At 35.1% G+C, this 13808-nt stretch overlaps 1 long non-coding RNA gene across 1 annotated transcript in view; it reads right to left on the bottom strand.

Moving 5' to 3' along the window:
• Positions 1-943: 943 nt before the first annotated feature.
• The window catches only part of LOC134730367 (uncharacterized), a 31296-nt gene continuing 18431 nt past the window's right edge, over positions 944-13808 (bottom strand). Inside the window, exon 3 of the long non-coding RNA XR_010112108.1 lies at positions 944-13222. This is a non-coding gene — a long non-coding RNA (uncharacterized LOC134730367). The remainder of the gene's footprint in view (positions 13223-13808) is intronic.

Below are 13808 nucleotides of genomic sequence, written 5' to 3'. Positions count from 1 at the left end.
GTCACCAGGGGGAGCTTAAAAAATACTGCTGCCTGGGCCTCATCCCTAGAGATTCTGATTTCATTAGTCTGGGGTGGAGTTTTCCCTATGGAAAAGCAGTTAATTTTACATCAGTAATTCTCAATCCTAGCTACACATTAATGTCATCTGGGGACAATTTAAGTATCTTGATGCCTGAATCTCATCTCAAACCAATTAAAAATAAATCTCTGGGCTTGAGCAATAGCATCGTAGCATTTTTAAAGTTCCTCAGTGTATGTACATAGGCTAATTTTGGCCTATTGATGCAATTGTAGGATTTTCACGTCAAAATAGTCTATACCAGCAATCAAAAATGCAGAAAGGGTCAGTAAAAAATAGAAATACAAATTGGGATGGTTCATTGTGTACCATGAATCAAGAACTGGGCATTCTGCTGGAACTCATGAGGAGTGTGTATATGTGTGCGTGTGTTTATGAAAACTGGCAGGACAGGTTTTGCACAGCTGCAAGTAGGAGTAGGATGCTCATGATTAAGAAAAAGTAAATTCTACACCACAAACAACTCTTAACACCTCCTGTATGCCATGTGCTGTCAGGAAACATAAGATGAGTAAGATTTAATCCTTTTGCATGATTCAGAAGCTTACAATCTCAGGGGAAAATATTGTTTTGACAAGCCTAGTAGAGAGGGAGGAGAGACAGAGAGAGGAAAGTCCTAGATTTGAGCTTGTGTCCCCAAAGTCTGTCACTTGTGTGACCTTGGAGGAAGTTTAATATCTTTCCAAGCCCCTGCTGATCACCTGCTGATGGTCTCATTTAGATTGGTGACACTGATTTTCTGTATCCTCCTTTTTTTCTATAATTCTTCTTCCTCAGAGGAGCTTCATACTGCTTCTACGTCATACACCTGTGTTCATCCATGTCCCTTGCTACAGGCATATTCCTGAGCCCACCTTCCACTGCTCCCAAATGATTCACTCTTATATTTCCTCTTCCCAGAGGACGCTGTTGTCTAAAGTTCTCAGTGAAATTGATGAGTCATGAAATTCTCTAGAGGTGAGGTGCTAGTTAATAATAACAGGATACTTTGTTTCCCTTTCAAGGATATGCAGTTGGAAGCAAAATATCCAGAAAGCGTATTTCCTGGTGGGGATTGGTGAGATGTTTTGGAAAATGGGAGCTACTTGATCTGCTTGGAATCTCCCTCTGTAAGGGACCATTCAACGGGCAAGTCCTCTAGTTCCCTAATTCCAGAAAACTGAAGTCCTGCAATAAGGAAAGAATGCGTCTTCTTCACTCTGCTGGGATTTGTTAATGTAGGAAGTTTAATAAGGTTAAAGGGCCAGAATTTTATAACTTTGTGAATAGTAACTAATTTCCAAAGAACTATATTTTTAATTGAACAGAATCGAAGGTGTCCTGTGAAGGTAACACTTTTAGAAATAGATAGCAATATGATATCTTTCTAAGGAGAGGGAAAATATTACTTGATTCAGTTTGCACATAAAACCAAGGAGTTAGGGAACGAGGGGAATGTTAGTATCATAAAATTGACTATGGTAGGAGAATTTATACTTTGTAAATAGGAAACACTACAGTTAGGACTTTTTAAACAGATAGTTGTCAAATATTTACCAGCATAACAATGTTGCAGGAACTACCCTTTGGGATTCCAAAGGCAACTGCCTACATTAAATTTTTTGTGTTCATAAAATGCTAGTTCCATAGGACACAAATAGACAACTCAATAAAATCAGTAAAACAATATGTGAACAAAACTAGAAGAGATAGAAATTATGTCAAGGAGGCAAACAAAATTCTAGAGTTAAAAATACAGTAGATAAAATGAAAATGCAATAGAGAACTTCTATGACAGATTTGATTATGCAGAATAAAGAACCTGTGACCTCAAAGACAGGTCATTTGAAAGTATCTAGTCAGTGGGGGAAAAACAAGAAAAGAGTGAAGAAAACCAATAGGATTTATAGGACACCATTAAGTGATGGTGCATGATGGAAGTCCCAGAGGAGAAACAGAGAGAGAAAGGGGCAGAAAGCTTATTTAAAGAAAAAGTGGCTGAAAACTTTTAAAATCTTATGTGGAAAATTGACATCTAGATTCATGAAGCTGAAAGAACTCTGAAACAGATCAATTCAGAGAAGACTACACCAAGGCATATTATAATCAAACTCTGAAAGTCAAAGAGAGAAGAGAATTTTGAAAGCATCAGGAAAAAAGCAGCTCATCACATACAAGGGAAGCCTTCTAACACTATCAGTGGATTGCTCAGCAGAAACCTTGCAGGCCAAGAGACAGTGGCATGATATATTCAAAGTACTGAAAGAGAAAAAAACTGCCAACAAAGAATACTATACCAAGCAAAATTGCCCTTTCAAAATGAAGGTGAAATAAAGCCTTCATCAGACAAACAAAAACTGAGGGAGTTCGTCACCACTAGACCTGCCTTGCAAGAAATAGTTAAGAGAGTTATTCAAATTGCAATGAAAACATGCTAAACAGCAATGTGAAAGTATATGGTAGCATAAATCTCACTGGTAATGGTAAATATGTAAACAAATACAGAATAATATGACACCATAATGGAGGTATATAAACTACTTTTAACTCTAATGTAAAAGTTAGAAAATAAAAATTTATTAATAGAATACAGTGTAAAAAGTAGCAAACTCTGACTACAAGAACACAAAGTATGTGTTGGGGTGGGGCTGCAAAAGTATACAGCTTTTGTACGTAAATGAAGTTAAGTTGTTATGAACTTAAAATAAGTGGTTATAACTACAAGATACTTTATGCAAGCCTTGAGCTAGCCACAAAAAAACAAAATCTGTAATAGATACACAAAGGAAAAAGAAAAAGGAATCAAAGCAAAGCACTCCAAAAGTTATCAAATTAAAAAGAAAGATAGCAAAAGAGGAAAAGAAGGCCAAAACAATGGCAAACCAGACAGAAAACAATTAACAAAATGGCAGTAGTAAATCTCTACCTGTTAATTATTGCTTTAAATGTAAATGGATTAAAATCTCTAACCAAAAGACATAGAGTGGCTGAATGGAAAAAAAAACAACAAGATCTAGTGACATGCTGAATAAAAGTGATTCACTTTATGTTTAAAGCTATACCTAGGCTGAAAGGAAAGGGATGGAAAAAGATATTTCATGCAAATGGTAACCAAAAGAAAGCAGACATGGCTATACTTACATTAGACAAACTAGGCTTTAAGTCAAACAGCATCTGTTGAGACAAGGAAGGTCACTATATAATAATAAAATGGACAATTTAACAGAAAGATTTAACAATTATGAATATATGCACACCTAGCACCAGAAGATCAAAATATATAAAGCAAATACTGATATATCTGAAAGGAGAAATTGACAGTGATACAATAATAGTAGGGGACATTAATATGCCATTTATAATAATGGATAGAAGAACATCCAGACAGAAAATGAAAAAAGAAATAGCTGACTTCAACAACACTATCAAATGGACCTAATAAAGACATACGGAACTTTCCACAAACAGCATAAGATATTCTTCTCAAGCACACATAGAACATTCTCTAGGATGGATCACATGTTAGGTCTTAACTAATTTGTGAAGTTTTGACCTCGATGGAATGAAACTAAAAATCGATAAAAAGAAAACAGAATTCATAAATATGTGTAAGCAAAACAAAACATTCCTGAACAACCATTGGGTCAAAAATGAAATCAAAAGGGCATTTAAAAAGTGTCTTAAGACAAATGAAAACAGGACATAGCAAAACTTATGGGATGCACAAAACTGCTAATGAAGAATTTTATAGCAATAAATGCCTACATTTTTAAAAAAAAGGCTGCAAATAAAACATCTAACTTTATACCTTAGAAAGTAGAAAAAGAACGACTAAGCACAAAGTTACCAGAAGGAATAAAATAATAAAAATTACAGCAGAAATAAATCAAATATAGAATAGAAAAACAATAGAAATAATCAACAAAGCTGAAGTGGTTTTTTGAAATGATCAAATTGAAAAATGCTTAGCTAGAATAATGAAGAATAAAAGATTGAAGACTCAAAATCAGAAATGAAGGAGGGGACGTTGCAAAGGATGTCTCAGAAAAAAAGGATCGTAAAACACTATTATAAACAATTATATGCCAACAAATTGTATAACATAGAAGAAACTGATAAATTCCTAGAAACATACATCCTACCAAAATTGAATAATAAAAAATTAGGAAGCCGGAATAGGCCAATAAAAAGTAAGGAGATTGAGTCAGTAATCAAAAACTTCTCAACAAAGATAAGCCCAAGACTAAATGGCATCACAGATGAATTCTCACAATCATTCAAAAAATTGATACCAATAATTCTTAAACTTTCCCTCCCAAAAAAGAAAGAGGAAACACTTCCATATTCATTTTATTAGTCCAAAACCAGAAAAACATACCACAAAGAAAAAAAAAAAAACTATAGGCCAATATCTCTGATGAACATAGATGCAAAATACTAGCAAATATCAGCAGTAAGATACTAGCAAAATGAATTCAACAGCACATTCAAAAAATCATACATCATAAGGATTTATCATTATGATGCAAGAATGGTTCAACATATGCAAATCAGTAAATGTGATATACCACATTAACAGAATGATAACAAGTATAGGATCTTCTTAATAGATGTATGAAAAGGATTTGACAAAATTCAACATTCTTTCATGATTAAAACTCTCAACTAAATAGGTATGGAAGAAACCTCAGAACAATAAAGGCCATTATGAAAAGCTAACCTCATAATCAATGGGGAAAAACTGAAAGCGTTCCTTTTAAGATATGGTACAAGTCGAAGATGCCCATTCTTGTCACTTTTATTCAACACAGTAGTGGAAGTCCTAGCTAGAGCCATTACACAAGACAATGAAATAAAAGGTATCCAAATAAGAGAAGAAGTGAAATTGTCCGTTTGAGAGTGGCATGAATGCATCTGTAGAAAATGTTAAAGACTCAACAACAATGACAACAACAAAACATCTGGAACTAATAAGCAAATTCAATAAATTGCAGGATATAAAATTAACATGCAAGAGTCAATGTGATTCTATGCACAAATAACAAACTCCAGAAAGGAAGTTAATAAAACAATCTCATTCACAATAACAACAGAAAGAATAAAACACTTAGGAATAAATTTAACTAAATATGTGAAGACTTGTACTGTGAAAATTATAAAACACTGATGAAGGGAATTAAAGAAAATACTGATAAATACAATGTCATCCCATGATCATGGATTAGAAGAATTCATATTGTTAAAATGTTCATAATATCCAAAGTGATCTAAAAATTCAATGTAGTCCCTACCAAAATCCTGATGGCATTTCTTACAGAAATAGAAGAGGCAATCCTAAAATCCATATAGAATGACATGCAACTCCAAATAGCCAGAACAATCTTGAGCAAGAAGAACAAAGCTGGAGACATTACACTTCCTGTTTAAGAAGCCACAGTCTTTGGGAGGCTGAGGTGGGCAGCTTGCTTGAGACCAGGTGTTTGAGAGCAGCCTGGCCAACATGGTGAAACCCCATCTCTACTAAAAATACAAAAATTAGCCAGGCATGGTGGCGGGCGCCTGTAATCCCAGCTACTCAGGAGGCTGAGGCAGGAGAATCACTTGAACCTGGGAGACGGAGGTTGCAGTGAGCCAAGATCCCGCCATTGACTCCAGCCTGGGTGACAGAGTGAGACTCCGTACCCAACACCTGCCCCCCTGCACAAAAAAAAGCCACAGTAATCAAAACAATATGGTAATGGCATGAAAATAGACCTGTAGATGACAAATGGAACAGAATACAGAGCCCAGAAATAAATCCATGCATCTACAGTCAATCAATTTTGAAAAGGGTGCCAAGAACACACAATGGGGAAAGGACAATCTCTTCAATAAATGATGGTGGAAAAACTGGATACCCATATGCAGTGGAGAAGAATGAAACTGGACACTTATCTCACACCATCAACTAAAAATGGATTAAAAATGCAAATGTCAGACCTGAAACCATAAAGCTACTAGAAGAAAATAGGAAAAAACCTTCTTGACGTTTTTCATGGCAGTGATCTTTTGGATATAACATCAACTGCACAAGTAACAAAATAAAAAAAGAATAGTTGAGTTGGATTGTATCAAACTAAAAATCTTCTACAAGCAAAGGAAACAATTAACAGAGTGAAAGGCATCCCATGGAATGGGAGAAAATATTTGCAAACCATATATCTGATAAGAAGTTAATATCCAAAATGTACAAAAAATTTTATACAAGTCCGTAGCAAATAATAATATCTTGATTAAAAAATGGGCAGTGGATCTTAATAGAGATTTCCCAAAAGAAGACATGCAAATGGCCGAAAGGTATATGAAAAGTTGCTCAACATCACTAATCGTTAGGGAAATGCAAATCAAAATTGCAGCCAAATATTACCTCACACCTGTTGAAATGACTATTATCAAAATGACAAAGGATAGCAAGTATTGGTGACAACGTGAAAAAAAGTGAACACTTGTGCATTATTGATGGAAATGTAAATTGAAAAAGCCATTATGGAAAACAGTATGGAGGGTCATCAGAAATATTTTCAAAAATTTTTACAAGTACCATGTAATTCAGCAATCCCACTTGTGGGTATATGTCCAAAGGAAATAAAATCCATATGTTGAAGAGATATCTGCATGTCCATGTGTTTGGTGTAGTGTTATTCACAATAACCAAGATCTAGAAACAATTAAAATGACCAGTGATGGATGAATGGATAAATAAAATAACACACACACACACACACACACAAATGGAATATTATTCAGCTTTAAAAAAGGAAACCCTGCCATTTACAACAACATGGATAAACCTGAAGGACATTATGCTAAGTGAAATAGCCAGATGCAGAAAGAGAAATACTGCATTATCTCATCTATACGTGGAATCTAACCTAGTCAAACTCACAGAAGCAGAGAGTAGAATGATGATTAACAGGCTGAGGAGTAGGGGGAAAATAGGGCAGTGTTCAAGGTGCACAAAGCTTCAATTATGCAAGAAGAGTAAATTCTGGAGACCTCAAGTATAGCAATGTGAATATAGTTAACAATACTGTACTGTATACTTGAAATTTGCTAGGAGAATAGATCTTAAGCATGATTCCCACTGAAAAGAAAATAAAAAGATAACTATGTGAGGTGATGAATTTGCTAATTAGCTTGATTGTGGAGATTATTTCACAATGTATATGTAAATCAAAACATTAAGTTGTACATCTAATTTTTCAGTTATAACTCAGTAAAGATGCGGGGAAGACGGGTTAAGGGCATCTGGCTAAATTGCAGTTAAAACAAGCATAATTTACCAAAAGGTACCTGAGGTCACCAGGACATTCAGCTCTCATACCAATTATAAGTACATCGCTAGGAAAGTGATCCTTTAAATGAGGCCTAAGGAGCAGTTTATCACTTTCCTTTTTCCACAAAACCTTGTGTTTTGTGGAAAAACCTCACAAATCAAAACATGAGGATCAATCATCATTCACGATACTAGGAGTGTCTGAGATGCTGAGGCAAACATTGGTAAATAATAAAAAAGTTTCTTTCCTTCCTTCCTTTCTTCTTTTTTGCAGTATGTGCATTTTTAAGAGGCACGTGATGTTAGAACTTGTTCGAGAAAGTCAGGAAAAAATAGAAGAAAAAATTGAACTAGAAATGCAGTGGCATGAGCCGCAAAGAGGAAACAAAATAAGCAAAGAATATTATTTAAAAAACTGTTAGAAACATGAATATAATATCCAAAGAAGAAATACTTCCAATGAAGAAATTAATTAAAGCCCATATTTCCTTTGGCATTTTTAAGTTGCCAATTGGCTTCCTAAAATCAGTAAGGTAGAATACACACTTTGATGCTTTGTTCAAGAAGTTACGATCCCTCAGTGCCCAAATATTTAGGAGACAATATGCAGTTGGAGCTAATTTCAGGAACAGGCATTGATAACATCTCTTGATGGGCAACAAGACACCCTTGCAACCCCACCAAGTCTTCTGTCATTCCCATTCTCATCTGCTTCAAGCAGCCTTCTAAGGGGAGAATATTAACAATTGAGTCAAAGGAAGGCCAAAGCAGGCAAAACATGAACAAATCTTGACTTCTGAACATTATTTTAGCCCAATGTTATTTGTAATAAAGTATTAGAAAATATGACAAATAAGGCCGGGCGCGGTGGCTCATGCCTTGGGAGGCTGAGGCGGGCGGATCATGAGGTCAGGAGATCGAAACCATTCTGGCTAACACGGTGAAACCTTGTCTTGACTAAAAACACAAAAAAATTAGCCAGGCATGGTGGCGGGCGCCTATAGTCCCAGCTACTCGGGAGGCCGAGGCAGGAGATTGATGTGAACTTGGGAGGCGGAACTTGCAGTGAGCCGAGATCGCACCACTGCACTCCAGCCTGGGGAACAGAGTGAGACTCCGTCTCAAAAAAAAAAAAAAAGAAAAGAAAAGAAAAAGAAAATATGACAAATAAAATTTGGTATTATCACTGGCACTTGAACTATTTGAAAGATTCAGGGTCTTTATTTTATTTCCACCTGAGACAGTTACCATTTAGTGATTCTTTTAGTCTTGCTGGAGACATTAACATAAAAAATGACAACATAAAAAATGACAATATAAAAATGAATTTTATCTTTTTATTGGTCTACCTCTTGCAATCAGCCTTAATGTCACTCTTAGATGTAAGCCAGCCAGGAGAGTAAGGGGCTAAAGGAAACAGCTAAATCGCAGGGGGGAAGCTTATTGTTAATTTCCCCCTTTGCTAAAGTTATTGGCCTTGGCCTTCCTTGCTCAAAGGACTTTGGGACAGTAACCCAGAAGTACCATGAAAAATAAATTTGGATTCTGACCGGTTCCTAAATTCAGTCTTGTTTGGTGGACTCTCTCCCCTCAGCTGATGCATAAAATGCTTCACCAACGTTCTCAAAAGTCACCATGATTTATCAAAGCTCAACAAATGTGTCCAAGTGTAATGCTCCAGTAGTTGTATAAATTAAAGTTCAGTCAGGATTCCAGATAAATTAAAAAATACGAAGATTTCCTTTTCTGTAAGTCTGTGACTCTGTCTAATTGGATCGCCATGAGCAACTTATAATACTAGTCTCATGACATTTTGAAAAAATTCATGTATGCCCAAGGAGACAGACTACCAAATCACAGATTCCTCAATTTGTTTTTCTAAAAAAGCCTAAGTGGTTCTTTGAACCAAGAGATTATTTACTCTCCAACATTTTAAGTCATGGAAAAGGTTGAATTTTAAAATTAAGTTAGAGTAAGTGTTGAATAATATATAATTTCAAAGTTCCAAATCAATGGTGATTTTAAGATAATTCTGTATATAATACAAACACAAAACATTAAGGTAACAGTAATTATTTGCTTTATCTAAAGACATGTTAAAAATTGAAAAAGTAGTGGGTAATAGTTTTAAGATCATTCAATTAACTGTAAAGAAGATAATAAAAGTCATTCTTCATTCTACTACCCAGAGATTACCACTAAAGTCTTTACTTAGACATATTGTATCAGTCAGTTGTTACTGTAATAATGTTGGGTAACAAAAGCCACAAAATCTCAGTGCATTACAATAATAAGCATTTATTTTTATCACTCATGAGTGTACAGGTTGATGATTTGGCTGGAATTGGCTTGCTGGGCTCAGCAATTTCACCTGATCTGGTTCCAGGCAATAGGTAGGTTTGGATCTAAACCACATACCTCATTCTGGACCCAGTGAATACCTGAAGCCTATTTCTAGCTTGGTGATGGCAGAAGCAAAGAAAGCAAGCCTAAACCATGCAAGCTCATTGATAGTGTCTGCTCCCATCCCATCTACTAGTGGTTCATTAAACTAAAGCTACTTACATGATCTGTCAGAGTCCGGGAGGCAGGGAGTATACTTCTCTCATGAAGAGGGGACCATAGAAGGTGAGAGGGAGAAGGAGACATTGTGAGTAAATTATATAATTATATTTATACCTACATATGTATACATATATGTATATATAGTACATAGAATGTGTATGTATATAGACAGACATGTATACATATGTAAACATGTGTATGTATATGTATGTGTATATAAGTATGTACATATTCCATATATACATGCTCACTAATAGCATCTATTTCATATGGTGGTTTGGAGATTTAGATAGATTAATACATGGAAAAATTTTTTAAATTAACTTGCAGTAAACACTCAGTAAATGTTCAGAATTGTTATGAACTGAATATTTGTGTCCCCCCAAAATTTATATGTTGAAACTGTAACCCCCAATGTGATGGTATTTGGAGCTGGGTTTCTAGGGAAGTGATTAGGTTTAGATAAAGTCATAAGGTAGGGCCCCATGATGGGATTATTGCCCTTATTAGAAAAGGAAGAGAAGGCAGAGCTCACTCAGTTGGCCTCTGCCATGTGAGCACACAGTGCTGTCTACAAGCCAGGGAGAGAGCCCTCACCAGAAACCGAATCTGAAAGCACTTTCATTTTGGCCTCTCCAGTCTCTAGGATTATGGGAAGTAAATCTCTGTTGTTTAAGCCACCCAGTCTATGATATGGAAATAGAGTCCCATTCAGCTAATATATTTGAGCAATATTGTATTACAAACATTTCCCAAATCATTAAAATTTACCATTTTAATGTTATATATTATTATACAGATATGTCAATTCATTTAAGCATTTTCTATTGTTTGCACATTGACACTGTTACCTTTTTTCTTACTAATGCAAATAATGCTGTGATGACCATCCTCAGGTTCCCATGCGTAAACCTTTGAACATCCAGTTTTCCATTCCTAAAAGAGGATTCCTAACTCAAACACTACAGACATTTTAAAGCTCTTGTCAAACTGATCTTCTGCCCAAGGAGACTAGCCCAGTACCCTTCAACTTCAAGTCTGTGAACAGCATAACTGTCTGGGCCACCTGCTCTCAGCTGTACTTTTACATGGTCAAGATTAATCAGGTTTACATTTTGTTTTGTTTTCATTAGTAAGCATTTCATGATTGATTCACCCTTGTTCCCAAAAATTGAAAATCAATATTTATATTACTTGACTACGTTAAATATTATTTACTGAATCATCAAGTAGTAGTATAGTTGTTTTAGTTTTAGTTTTTAAGAGCCAGAGTCTTGCCGTGTTGCCCAGGATGGATTAAAATCCCTGGCTTCAAGCAATTCTCTCACCTCAGTCTCCTGAGTAGCTGGGACTCAATAGCATGTCACCGCGCCTGACCTTAGTTTTGTAGTTTTAAAGCCACAATCTACTGGCCAATGAAAGAAGAATGCCAAAACAGATTCTGATTTTTATTCTTCACAATTGATCAAAATAATGTAATGTTTTGATCTACTTTATATTTGGTTCATTCCTTTCTTGTATACATTTTGGTGGGTTTTAAAAAAATATTCTCTGGCATTCTGGTTGTCTTATTTTTTGTGAAGTGTAAGATATATGCAATCCCCAGCATATTCCAAATAATGTTCTACCATTCCACTGAGTTATTTGTTATATAAAATGTCACTTAGAATCCACTATATTTGTTTTGAAAACCCACTGACCTTCTATTCTAATTTTTACTTTTTATCTCATAGCTGTATTTTGTAACTCTCTTCCATCCAAGAGTTTCTAATTACCTTTCATTTCTGTGCTTCAATCGTGACTGATGGCTCTGCAGCAGAATGAGAGAACAATCAACATAAAACTGTTTTTCACTACTTTTCTGGATTTGTTGAATATTTTTTGAATTGCCTTTTTTTTTTTTTTTTTTTTTTTTGGTTTATACTGTTTTGCCGAAGTACATTCTGATGTGACTTCTAAGGAAGGTTATAGGAAATACAAACTTTCTAAATCCATGTATGTCTGAAAATGTTTTATTAGACATTCTGGCTAAAATTTCTAGTTTAAAATTTTTCTTCAATTTTATTTTTATATTTGTCTGTATTACTTGCTTTTCTTTTCCCCTCTGGGACCTTTTAAGACGATGTCTTGTTTTCTTGTTGTACAAAATATGGAGATGTGATTAACTACGCCAGCCCTTGGGACAGTTTTCCAAATATAAGACACTTGCATCCCTTTATCTTTTGGAAATTGTTTTTATTGTTCTTTGAGACTCCCTCATCTATTTCCTTTCTCCCTTTCTTCCCCCTTTTCTTCCTTCTTTATTCTTTTCTATTAGTTGGATCTTGAATGTTGTATTAGATGGTATTATTTTAAGATAATATCTGATTATTCTAGATACCATTATTTCTGCTTCCAGATAAACAGAAATATGACTGAAGTGGCTCATTCAACAAAATATGGTTTTAAATTTTCATGTAACTAGAAACCTATAGGGGAGAAGTCTTTGTCTGGTGTGGCAATTCCATGATGTTGTAAAAATCCAGGGTCAGTCCCTCTTCCGGAGTCATCATCTTTAGCATGTAGCTTTCACCCTCAGATCCCAACCTGGTTGTTCTTTCTCCATCTATGCTTCCTGTGGCCCAGTCAGAGAGTTGAGGGAAGGGTGAAGGGGATAAGGAGAAACCATCAGAAGTCCCTAAATATTAATAAGAAGGAAGCAGAGAGTTGATGTTGAGTAGGCAGCTACCCGTTTTTGCTGGAGACCTTCTGATTTCATCTCTATGTCCCTTATCATGTCTTCCATAATCATGGTCTCAGGGTTTTTTTTTCTGTTGTTGTTCTTATAGATTCCCTTAAATATATTTTCCAACTCTTCATTTGAACCTTTTAGAATCTGAGCAAACTTGATTTTGTGAAAGCTCACCTATTCTTGCTTTATGAATGCAAAAAAATATTTTTATATTTTTCGGAGGGACTAACTGGAGGGTTGAAGTGTCCTTAAGTTACTGGAATTATCTCTCTTTGCTATGGGATAGAAGTTTGTATCTTGAGCTTTCTGTTTCCCATTTCAGATTTCCTCCAGTGTCTAGTTATTTTGGTTGTTCCTTAGTGCAAACTTTAGTTGAGAGCTCTGCACAAAGCTGGGGTATTTCAATCAGCCTGCTATTCTAAATATAGAATAATATTTCTGTAGTCCAGGCTTCACTCCTCCAACCCATGCACACAACACATGCATACTTACGTGCACACACCTGGAGTTTACTGTCTTTTCCTGTATTTGGTGTTCACTTCTGTCCAGGGCTAGATATAAGCAGAATTGGGAAGTGAATGAAAAATAGATTAGGAAATCTAATACTAATATATTTGAGAAATGCTATATAGTATTTGATTTCACTTTCTAAGCATAGGTTCCTATCTTTCTTCATCTTTATGATCTTTTTTGATCAGACTCTCTCTGAGCTAAATTAGAGGTAATTCAACTAAGGAAATTAATAGCAAAATAAAACAAAAATAACAGTTTGCATCCCCCAGAGAAGGTATTTAGGATGACAGCCAGATTTTGAAAGTGCTCAAGCTCCATTTGAAATTAATTTTTTAATAAATTATGGGGTAGCTAACTCAAGGAGCACCCCTTGTCTGTCTAATCTGTACCATATTAGCAATCAATATAATTTGTTTTTTTTCTGAAAATGTAGTGGAGATGGAGAAGGAAATGTAACGAAATTTGATTAACTCTTTTTTTGCAAGTAAAAATTGTACTCTTTTATGAAAAAGAATGATCAAATTTTGAAATTACTCCTATTTTAACTGGCCATCTATATATTGTATTACATTGTACCATGATTATGGACAAGAAGGTAAAAACTGAGTTGATTTACAATGTTAA

This window comes from Pan paniscus, chromosome 4 (assembly GCF_029289425.2).
Source record: "Pan paniscus chromosome 4, NHGRI_mPanPan1-v2.0_pri, whole genome shotgun sequence".
NCBI classification, from domain to species: Eukaryota; Metazoa; Chordata; class Mammalia; order Primates; family Hominidae; genus Pan; species Pan paniscus.
This window is presented reverse-complemented; position numbering and strand designations above follow the sequence as displayed.